This window comes from Dermacentor variabilis, chromosome 4, assembly GCF_050947875.1.
Source record: "Dermacentor variabilis isolate Ectoservices chromosome 4, ASM5094787v1, whole genome shotgun sequence".
NCBI lineage: Eukaryota > Metazoa > Arthropoda > Arachnida > Ixodida > Ixodidae > Dermacentor > Dermacentor variabilis.
Genome location: NC_134571.1, coordinates 220,317,160 through 220,329,360, shown reverse-complemented (window position 1 = coordinate 220,329,360; position 12,201 = coordinate 220,317,160). Strand labels below are relative to the sequence as shown.

Here is a 12,201-nt window from a genome sequence, read left to right as displayed (position 1 = left end):
GAGAACGCGAGGAGCGCCGTGACGCAGTATTAAGGATTGAAGTAAGAATGCAGCAACTTCAGAGGCTGAGGCAGAACTCACACAAGTCGTTTCGGCGTAGCGTGTCAAGTGATCAACGGCTGTCACAATCGATCGTTTACCGGTGAGAGTCACAGGAAGACGACCATACAGGTCAATGCCAACGACTTCATATGGTTGCTACGGACAAGGAACCGGCTGCAGTTGTCCGCTTGGAGCTGATGTGGGGAGCTTTCGACGCTGACATAGGGCGCAGGAAGCGACATACCTCGCTACACTGGCGGACAATCCAGGCCAGTAGAAGCGACCTTTGATGCGGTCATAAATTTTCTGGAAACCAAGGTGGCCAGCAGTCATGTCGTCGTGAGAAGCCTGCAGGACATGAGCACATAGAGAGCATGGCAGGACAGGAACGCAGCGTTGACCGTCAGGGTGACAGACATGACAGTACAGGACGCGGTTGTCAATCTTAAATTGCGTCACCTGTCGACGAAGACGGGCGTTAGGCGGGCGCGAAGCTCCTTGAAGGTGGTCTATGATGCGCCGACAGTAAGAGTCGGCAAGTTGATGCGACTGGAAGACTTTGTTGTCGTGTGGAGGCATCTCGTCGGCAGTGGCCAACAAGAAAGCGTGTGAGGAGGGATCGTGCGCAAGCTTGCCACGGATGGTAGTTGGAGGCCCATTGCATGGTGTCGTAGGAAGCGGACAGCGGACAGCGTCTGCATCTTGGTGTTTTTTTTTTCCCGCACTTGTAGGTAATAGTAAAGTCGTATTTTTGCAGACGAAGAATCCACCGACCAAGTCGTCCAGACAAGTTCTCCAGCGTTCAAATCCAGATAATGCATGATGGTCTGTAACGATAGTAAAATGGCGGCAGTGAAGATAAGGTGGAAACTTCTGCACAGACCAAATAATAGCTAGGCATTCCTGCTCCGTGACGGTGTAATTCTTTCTGGCGTTTGTCAGAACCCGACTTGTGTATGCGACGACCCTCTCACCTAAAGTGTCGTCTCGCTGTAGGAGAATGCCATCAATGCCGTGACCACTAGCATCCGTATGCAGGAGGGTAGGAGCAGCTTCATCAAAATGGCGTAGTACTGGTTCAGATATGAGAGAGCGCTTCAGATGGGCGAACGCAGATTCACATTCGGCAGACCGCACAAAGGGAACATTAGAACCCAGTAATTTGTGCAGAGGTGACGCTTTTGAGGCGAAGTCTCGTGTGAATCGGCGAAAATAGGAAGCGAGGCCTAGGAAACTGCGCAAATCTTTGGTCTTTTCGGGACAAGGGAAGTGCCGAACTGCCGAAATCTTGTCAGGATCTGGACGAATGCCGTCTTTGCTCACAATGTGACCTAATACCTTTATTGTGTTGCTCGCAAAATGGCGTTTCTTGGTGTTTAGCTGATGTCCAGCGTTGGCAAGGCACGTGAGAACTCCATCCACACGTTTCAGGTGCTGAGAGAGGGTTGACAAGAAAACAACAATATCGTCCGAATAGCACAAGCAAGTCTTCCAGTTCAGGCCACGAAGAACGGTGCCAATCATGCGCTCGAACGTCGCGGGCGCATTACAGAGGCCGAATGGCATGACATTAAACTCATAGAGCCCATCTGGTGTTGAAAACGCTGTTTTCTCTTTGTCGTCCTCATACACAGGTATCTGCCAGTAGCCGGAACGCAGATCGATGCTGGAGAAGTACTCGGCACCCTGTAGGAAATCCAAGGCATCGTCTATACGCGGCATAGGGTATACATCCTTGCGTGTGATCCTGTTAAGTGCTCGGTAGTCGACACAAAAACGAACAGAGTCGTCTTTTTTTCGAACCAAAACAAGGGGGAAGACCAAGGGCTAGCAGAGGGGCGTATTATGTTCCGTTGGAGCACGTCGGTGACGCTCTCGTTAATGACTTTCCTGGCGGCTAGCGATACGGCATATGGTCTACGGCGCGCGATGGATGTACCCTCTATATCTATCCGATGCTTCGTAATCGAAGTCTTTCCCAACGAAGCTGAATGAGCGTCAAACGAAGCTTCATGTTCTTTTGAGCAAAGCAAGCAATGGTTGTGATTGCGAAGGTGTCAGGTCGGAACTGATGGCAGCTGCAAGAGCTGAAGGAGCTGCAGTCCGTTGCAAGAAGTCCGTTGCAAGGAACTTCACAGGAAGCTGGCTTAACGAAAATAACAGGTATAGACTCCGATTGAGCGGCGCAAGCCAATGTAGTGCCTTTAGGGATGAGAATCTTTTCGGATGTCGGGTTTGGAGCGTAGAGAAGTGCAGAGCCATGGTCAAACCGAACCTTCCTTGATGCAAAGGCATTCCCTCTTGCGAGACAGCCTGCAAATGTTAATACGAGCACGTCGCCGCAGTCAATGACGTCAGACGTGATGGCAACGATGCCTTGATGGCGAGGAGGTAGCGCGGTGTTTTCTGCAGCAAGCAAGTGAAGTGGTGCGTCATCTGGATGAAGTGAATAGGTCGTGTCGGTCATGTGGAGAAGGCGTTGCCCGCAGCAGGTGGAGGCGGAGGCCGTAGAAAGAAAATCTCATCCCAATATGAGCTGCTGGGCACACGAACTTAGCACTGCAAATTGTACGTAATGGAGAAGTCCATCGGTGGAAATACGAGCTGTGCACATGGTGATAGGTCGAATGGCGGCCCCTTGAGCAGCGAGTAGCGTAGGTTCATCATAGGGGGTCGTAATTTTCCGAAGTCGTGAACACAATTCACGGTGAATAACTGCAACGCTAGTGCCAGTGTTTATCAAAGCTTCTACCTGTACACCTTCTACTACAGCCAATATCATATTGCACGAACGCGATGGAGGAATTTCTGTCCTGTCGTTCGATGCAGCTTTTCCTGCAAAAGCTGCATAATTCAGTTTTCCGAATGACGCTCGGCGAATTGAGAAGCAGGTCTTTGTGGGGACGTAGAGCGGGTAAGGGGTGACGGCGAGCGGCGTCTCGCAGGACGGTACGCTGAGCCGTCTCGGATGCAACGGGAGGCGATGGGAAGCGCGCGCGCGGTGGACCATAAGGACGGCGTTGGTCGTGGAAGCTCCCTAGACATTGGAAATTAGCTCCGGGCGAAAAGTCATCCCATTCGTATACGTCATATCCGCGACGCTCGTCTTGCTGGCGCTTGCGGCAAAAGCGTGCTATGTGGCCACGATAGCCGCAGTAGTAGTAGATGGGACTAGCAGGACGCCACTGCGAATAGTTGGTTTGGGTAGGTGCGCTGGTAGTCATGGAAACCATGTGGGCCGGTGTTGGTTTTGGAGGTATCGTTGGAACGACGACTGGAGGAACTGCGGCTACTTGTGCGTACATTGGTGGGGCCCTAGGGGTCAGAGGGTCCGTGTACGCTGCACCAGCCATGGACGCCAATTCCTACTTGATAACGTCTCGCAGATTGGTAGCTGAGGCATGAGAAGGCATAGGCCCTGCGGATAAGCCAAGATACTGTAGCTCTTCTCGAATTATGGCGCCTATCATTGCTCGTAACGTAGGGTCGTCAGCGGTAGTGCTGGCAGTGGTGTCTGGCAGCAACCGTACTGATTCGAGTTCGTCAAGGCGCTGGCAAGTAGCGACGATAGCAGCGGCGGTAGCGAGGTTCTTGATGGCTAAACAATGAAAGCAATAGCTCCGATACCTTTGAGGATGTGGCGAACCCTGTCTGATTCGGTCATGGCCGTGTTCACGCGTCGACAAAGAGCAAGAACGTGCTCGATGTGCGACGTATAAGATTCTCGGAGTTGTTGCTTGCGAGTGTCGAGCGTCTTTTTTGCGAGGGCGGAACGCATAGCCGGTGTGCCGAAGATTTCGCGGAGCTGCTGTTTGAAAGCGCCCCAGTTCTTGAGATCAACCTCATGGCTGAAAAACCAAGTCTTCGCTACGCCTGCCAGATAAAAGGCGACGTGATGTAGCTTGGTCGCATCGTCCCAACGGTTAGCCGAACTTACTCGGTCCTATTCGTCTAGCCAATCCTCGACGTCTTCACCACGAAGTCCAGCAAACAGATGGGGATCGCGCTGGTGCCCACTGACAACCCTATACGGAGAGGCTGGGGTAGCCGAGGCCGAGATGATAGAAGTAGAAGTGCCTGTTGACTCGTCCTGCGACATGCTGACGGACAGCTGGCACAATCGGCGACCCGAACGAAGCTCCAGGAGGTTGAGCGGGGAGTCAGAGTTCGGAGGACCGAAGAGCACACTCCACCACTTGTGACGCAGCAGTTATCACAACGTTTATTCCGCGTCAAAGATGCGGCGCACCGACCACGCCCACAGCACGGATCACACTTGAAAGCCAGCCCCACAAGGGATGATGAAGAAGAACCCCATATGGACCCCACATCATGATGATCATGAACAGATGAGAAATAATAGCTTATAAATTCCTATAATATATTTTATGCGTGGCTTCGCGCATCTTCAACTGTTGCTAGCTAACTTTATGCATAACTGTTGTTCGTGTTTTTGAGGCGCGAGGTTTTCACCCTGCCTCTTCGTAAAGGATCTAAATCACGCTACGTCTTATCAGAATGATACAAAACAAGTACTTCTTTAACAGCTTTGTTCCTTTCGCCCGAGGCATGTTAGATACTGGGTTCTTTATTTTTTTTTGGGGGGGGGGAATGGGGGGGGGGTGTTTACAAAATAGGTAGTTCAGGGCGTAAGTGCTGCAGATGGTAATTTTGTTTCATTTCCGCTGCAACGTTAGCGCCACGTTTGAGAAGTAATCACACCTCGATGCTGTCTGAGCAGACTTACCACGTGGATTGATTTGTTTGTTTCGCAATGTAGTCCCGTTTTGCATGTGGATATTGTACTGAACTAAATGCTTTCTTATTATGCTTACGCCGCTAAGGACTAAACCCGTCCTAGCCGCCAGCGTTCATCTACTTTGACTGATGCTCCTCTGCCTTTAAATATGTCATGTCGCATTTCTCTCTAGTAACATTAAAAAAACTGCTGAAAAGTTGGTCAGACTTTAGCTTTGTAAGTTTCTAAGCCGCTCTCTTGGAGAATTTAAAACTGCAAAAACTGCAGCGGAAACCGCAGTTCCAAGGCGTATGCAGCAGATTTGCATCAACGGTACAGCGCTAACACGCGCTCTCATTACCACACGCGTTTGGTAACTTCGATGACTAGTGCACGTGCTTCCGGTAATAAATTTGAATTTACCCTTCTTGCGGCGACTTTGACAGAACTTATTCGGCGATGTCACATGTATCCATCAGTAGATAGATCACAACGACATGTGCAGTCATCACACCATGCGGATTTGTTTGAGATATAAGCCTGCATTAACGACGGATGCTTATAACAGAAGCAGCGTTACGGCAAGGGTAGAACTAATAAAAAGAACGTTTGAGACATCGCGTTACTCCGCAAAATTTAGCGGATAGTTAACCTGAGCTCCAGTTGACGTAAGTGAGGTTCATGGTGTTTGTCTGCGGGACGCACGTGGCGCGTATGTCGACTGGATTGTTCCAAACACCAGTAACATCGTGTTCATACTCGCTCCCAAAGAGGCCAGCGTCTTTCCTACAGCTGTCACCGCAGAAGAAGCAGTCTGGCACCAGAACAAATCGCAGCCGCGAACTTCAGCGGTCCTTGCTGCAAAGCGTTGTCGTCTGCTACTGCCCCAGTACAATATGGAAAGGACCGTGAAGAGCAAGTCCACTAAGAAGACCACATCTGCCGAATCGTGGCCGGCTCTACCGAAACGACAACATTCCCCAACAGAGTCACAGCAAACTTTCGCTGGACAACCCCCGACGTCTACTGTCGGCGATTTGTGCGGCCAAGACAGGCAGGTGGCTGATATGCTGCAATCGCTAATTAATACAATGCGCATTATACTGAACCAGCTGCAAACACCAGCAGCTCGAAGCGCTCTGCAAATACTGGATGCACTAAATCCAGTGCTTGCTAGCATCGTTCAAGCATAATGGCTCGACCAATAGTCCCCTTCCGCACTGAACTTAAAAGTGCGTCGATCTTTCAGTGGAATGTCAGGGATCTGAGGACCCGTATATCAGACTTTCGCCAATTCATTTTTACAAATCGCTTCCCCATAGTGGTCATTTGCGAACCGAATACATCAACTTCACTCAGACTGTCTGGTTATGAATCTTTCGTCTCGTCCACATGCGGTGCGAGCACGAAAGTGATCATCTACATCCGCACGGACTTAACATATGTCGCTAATGCGATAGAGCCTCATGAGACAACCAATATGTCTGCCTAAATGTCCACAAGAAGAATGTGTCATTTACACTAATTGGAGCCTACATATCCCCAGCGGGTCACCTTGATGGCGAACGACTTAAGAAAATATTACTAAGGAACAGTGGCCCCTGGGTTATCACAGGTGACTTCAACGCGCATCACCAGCTATGGGGAAGCACTAAAATTGACTCCAAAGGCAAGACCCTTGCCTCCTTTGCTGCCGATCATGATTTGTGCTGTGTGAATGACGGCAGCCCTACATTTCTGCGAGGCACGACCTATAATAGCTGCTTTGACTTAACTTTGCTGTCACGGCGGTTTGCCTCGAGCGTCCAATGGTTTACGGACATAGAAACACATGGAATCGACCATATTCCAACATACATAAGGATTAGAGGAATTGAGCAACGCTCCTCTACTGTCTTGCGTACAGTTGATTGGTCAAAGTTTAAGAATATCGATGACACATGTCGGGAAGGCCTTTCACACACTATCAAAGAAGCAATCGCAGAGGCATTGAAAACATCCATCTGCTCGCTTACAAGGTCAGCAAGGGGAACAGACTTGGACATGGAACTGGAGAGGCTGCGTGCCGCACGCCGACAGGCGGAGAGGAGGTATCGGCGCACGAAGTCCGTCTTGGATCTGAGGGCTTCACGACGCATACAAAAGAGAGTCCAGCGTCGCATGGACAGATTGGAAGATATGCGATGGAAAGCTTTCTGTCAGTCGCTTGATCCCCGAAAATCGCTCTCGCGCATATGGAGAACGGTTAGGGGTCTTCGCTCATCTCCGCATCAAAGGAAGCCCTTCGCTGCTCTGGCCCTCTACCAACTCCACTCGGAACTTCAAGTGGCTGAAGAGTTCTGTGCACGGGTTGCTGGGTCCGTGGCCATCATTACTGACGCAGCATTGACTGAGATCCCTGAGGGACGCGTACCAGAAATGAACGTGCTATTTTCACTCGACGAGCTCGATGCTGCGTTGGCTACCTGCAGGCGTTTTTCGTCACCAGCACCTGTTGGCATCACGTATGCTGCCCTATGCCACCTTGGACATGAAGCACGTGATGAGCTGCTCAATTACTACAATGAGTCTTGGCAGAACGGCGCCGTTCCTAAACAATGGAAATTGAGCCGCTTGATCCCCATTCTGAAACCTGGAAAGTCTCCGCTTGAGATCTCATCATATCGTCCGATTGCGCTTTCGAGCTGCGTCGGCAAAGTGATGGAAAGAATGTTTTTTGCTCGCTTGGAATGGTACCTAGAACGCTTCAACATCTATCCGGACGCCATGACAGGCTTTTGTCGAGGTCGCACGTCCATCGACAACGTCATTGACATTGTAACATGGGTCGAAAATCAAAAAAAGCATCAAGCGCCTTTCTGCGGCACTTTTTAGATATAAAAGGAGCATACGACAACGTCGACCATGAGGCCATACTGAACTCACTTGAGGCTGTTGGAGTTGGTGGCCGGATATATAAATAGATTCGGGACTATTTGACTAAGAGGCGTTTTTTTCTTACAGACCGAAGACGGCCTAACTTCAGACCATTACATCTGCCGTGGTGTGCCGCAGGGTGGAGTGTTGAGCCCTATTTTGTTCAACCTTGTCCTGGTAGGACTAGCGGATTACCTACCGCAGACAGTACCTGTCTCAATATACGCCGACGACATTTGCATCTGGGCCTCTGCGGTGACTCGCCCTCAGCTAAGAGCCAGGCTTCAGCGGGCGGCAACCATGACGGCGTCTTATCTCCGATAACAAGGTCTCAGTGTGTCTACTGAAAAGTGTGCATTACTTGCTTTTACGCGCAGACAGATGTCATTGTATCCTGCTACCATCAATGGCCAAGCTGTATCCTATGTTAAGACGCATCGCTTTCTGGGCGTCATCATTGACCGCAACCTCTCGTGGAGCCCTCACTGCGCCTATCTGAAGAAGAAGTTAGTCGCCATTGCGCCAGGTCTTCAAATTTCTCTGCGGTAAAAACTGGGGTACACCAGTCCATTCTATGTTGAAGCTGTACAGGGTTTTGTTACTCGTACTCTTATGTTACAGCCTACCAGTGTTGCCAAATCCACGCAAGACGAACTTTCGCGCCTTGGAGAGCATACAAGGTCAAGCCCTACGCACGTGTTTAGGGGTGCCTTGGAGCACCTCAACAGCAGCAACAATCGCCATCGCGGAGACCATACAATCCAGACAGATGTAGCTGTCGACTCGCTCAGAGCGCACGTTCGCCATCTGTCAAAGATCCCCGACCATCATTTGGCCTCCATACTAGCCGAGAGACCTCAAACCTTTTCACGAGTGATTAGCGCTCATCAAGAGTACATACCGCCATCTTTTACACCGTCGGCGAAGCCTTCCTCTCCCCTGTGGCGCCTGCGACAGCCTCAAGTGAATTCTGCTATTCCTGAAATTACAAAAAAGTCCAATCATCCAGCGCCAGCTCTGAAGCAACTTACGCTCCTATTACTGCACCAGAGGTATCATGGCCACATTTATATATATAGCGATGGTCCGACCTCACCTACCAGCTCAACTGCCGCATTCGTCGTTCCAGCCAAGAACGTTACAGTTAAATTCAAATTGTCGCACACGACTACATCTACATCGGCAGAACTTCCAGCTCTCCGTGCCCCTATGACGTAAATCACCGAAGAGCCAACAGAGAAATGGGTCGTATTTTGTGACTCTAAGGCACACCTTCAAAGCATCAAGTTTGCATTACGTCACAGAACTTACGAGCAGATGACATCTGACATCAGGGAACTGCACCACCATGATTTGGAAAGAGGACACCACATCATATTTCAGTGGATTCCTGCTCACTGTATCATCGTCGGCAACAACCTAGCTGACAAGGCTGCCCGGTGTGCCCACGAAGATACCAAGACGCGTCCAACACCTTTGGTGAGGTCGGACGCTGCCAGAGAACTTCGCCTACTTGCACGCAAGAAGTCACAAGATCTCTGGATTCAAGTGCCTTCAATTCCAGATTACGTAAACTGGACCCCACGCTACGGCTACAAATGCCATCTAGCCTTTCCCGCGGCGAAACAACCTTGTGTCGCTTGTGGCTGGGAGTGGCGTTCACGAACGCATACTCCTACCGTATGTGAATGGCCGAGAGCCCGATGTGCGACTCCTGTGGGTGCGAGGAGACCATCGAGCACCTATTGTGCACCTGCCCTCGCTACGATATCCAACGCCTCTCTCTGAGGGGAACTTTACGCCGACTGGACTCGAGACCGTTCACCAAATCAAAGATACTCGGTGAACGGGCCACACCCGTCATTCGCTCGAAAACCGATTCGTGCACTAGTGCAGCACTTGAAGTGCATGGGCTTAAGAGACCGTTTATAGTGTCCTTGTGTATGGTGTCCCTCCCACACGTACTCATAGCTTACTCTCTCCCTTTGTTACTCTTTCTATTCCCCTTTCCCCCACCCCAGTGTAGGGTAGCAAACCAGATGCTGTTCTGTTTGACTTCCCTGCCTTTCCTACCCTTGTTTTTCTCTCTCTCTTTTTCCCGTACGTACTGTTGGAAGCGCCCGCTAGGTGGCTACCAATGGCGCCTCTGCAGGCGGAGCACTGCGCGTATAAAAAGCCGTCGCTGTGGCGTTATTCGAATGATTTGTACTTCGGTCTTGCGCTCCTTCGGGCGCTACTGGCGCCGTCACTTCATTTTAAATAACTTTCTGCTGTTGTCAACATCAACTGTATAGCCTGAGACATTGTTGACGCGATCTCCCATGTACACATGCGCAGTGTGTGATGTTTCAGTGCACCTTGCAACAGTGTCAGTCGAAAAGTATCAAATTTGCTCGTGGGGCGCAGGTCACATCTCTGCCGTCCATATGTTAATTTCGTGTAAGTGTGTTTAATGTGCGCGGGTTGCACTCCGTGCCTTCTGTGTTTATCGTGCGACCCACGAAGATTCCTCGAAAAACCCAGATTTCTCTACAGCTTACGTGTGTCCTACGAGGTACACATGCACGCATGCATACAGACACAGCGTAATTCACAATGCTCAAATAAAAACCCCTGAGAAGTGGGAGGCTATACAGCTCAGTGAATGCCCAGAAGACCAGCTCCGGGCTGTCTGGCTGGCGGCGGACGCCGCTACGGTTCAAAGCCTAGCCTGCGCCTGACGGAAAGGGGAGCTTTACGGGGCTAGCCTGCTAGCCTCTCCGTTCCGCTTTCGAACCCAGCAGGGACTTTTCAATAAAGAGGTTTTATCCCTCTCTATCTCCTCTGTGGCATATGCCAAAACTGTGCGCCGGTGCATGATGTGCTTGCAACTGAGTGCTACAATGCATTCCAGTAAATAGACGCTGCCGCTTACGCGTAGTTTTCTTTGTCATGATAATTTCAATCTGCCCAATTGTCGGTTGCAGCTTAAAGACAAGTAACACAGCCAAGAAACAAAATTACGCAGAACGAGGCATACGCTATAGGTTTGATAAAGGGAAAATCAGACATCCAACCGTTCGTAGCAATTGCTACAAAGGAAACCCATACGGGTTCCTCGAAAGAAAAGCCTCAGAGTTGAAGAAAAATTCGTCCTGGTCCGGGACTCGAACCCGGGACCACCGCCTTTTACGGGGCAGCCGCTCTACCATCTGAGCTAACCAGGCGGCTAGCAGATGGCAGGGCGAAGTCGAATTTGTCGACAACAGACGAAGCAAAGGCAAGTGTTTGACGTAGTAGTTCTGCGGAAACCCGTAAGGTGGAGAGAAATAATTGATAAAGGGAAAGTCAGACATCCACCCGTGCGTAGCAATTGCTACAAAGGAAACCCATACGGGTTCCTCGAAAGAAAAGCCTCAGAGTTGAAGAAAAATTCGTCCTGGTCCGGGACTCGAACCCGGGACCACCGCCTTTTACGGGGCAGCCGCTCTACCATCTGAGCTAACCAGGCGGCTAGCAGATGGCAGGGCGAAGTCGAATTTGTCGACAACACACGAAGGAAAGGCAAGTGTTTGACGTAGTAGTTCTGCGGAAACCCGCAAGGTGGAGAGAACTAATTGATACAACAAACTTGCCTTTGCTTCGTGTGTTGTCGACAAATTCGATTTCGCCCTGCCATCTGCTAGCCGCCTGGTTAGCTCAGATGGTAGAGCGGCTGCCCCGGAAAGGCAGTGGTCCCGGGTTCGAGCCCCGGACCAGGACGAATTTTTCTTCAACTCTGAGGCTTTTCTTTCGAGGAAACCGTATGGGTTTCCTTTGTAGCAATTGCTACGATCGGGTGGATGTCTGATTTTCCCTTTATCAATTACTTCTCTCCACCTTGCGGGTTTCCGCAGAACTACTACGTCAAACGCTATAGGTTTGCACGGTTTACCAAAAGTGATAAAGGGGCAGTACGAACTCGCAGTGCTCTTTAAAAAGAAACAGAAAATATGCAGATCCCATGCACTGTGGGAATCGATGTAAGCGAAGGTTTCCGTGCTGGATGCTTTCATTGAAGATAATTAGCGATGATATTGACGGCCAAATCTTAATTTCTTCAACATTTAGGTGAACACGAGAGCAGTGAGTTGATGGTAAACGTTACCTTACGTGCACCACTGCTGTTTGTCTGCGTAGTACACAGAACACACAGGGGAGAGGTGTTTGCTTCAGCCGTTGTTGCACGCCATATTTTATAACCTCTGAGAGGGTTGAGCGTTGTCATTTCCCTACATGGTACACCGCATATTGGCAAAAATATTGAACTTGAATTGGATTACGGGGCTGTATGTGCCAGAACCACACTCGGATTACGAGGCAAGCCATAGTGGCTGACACCGGATTAATTTTGGCAACGTGACGTTCTCTAACGTGTCCCAAAATGTAAGTGCACGTGCGTTTTCTATTTCGCTTTCAAGGGGTTAATTTGGCGACGGCCTGGGAGCTCCAGAGGGCATTGTGCACACTCGACGCGGTGGGGTGAA

At 50.3% G+C, this 12,201-nt stretch overlaps 1 protein-coding gene and 1 non-coding gene across 2 annotated transcripts in view; both read left to right on the top strand.

The window, feature by feature from the left end:
- Positions 1 to 12,201, top strand: part of LOC142578521 (uncharacterized) — a 226,168-nt gene that overhangs the window by 142,379 nt on the left and 71,588 nt on the right. The window lies entirely within an intron of this gene.
- On the top strand, positions 11,364 to 11,438 carry TRNAS-GGA (transfer RNA serine (anticodon GGA)). The gene has a single exon. It is a non-coding gene; the product is annotated as a tRNA-Ser (tRNA).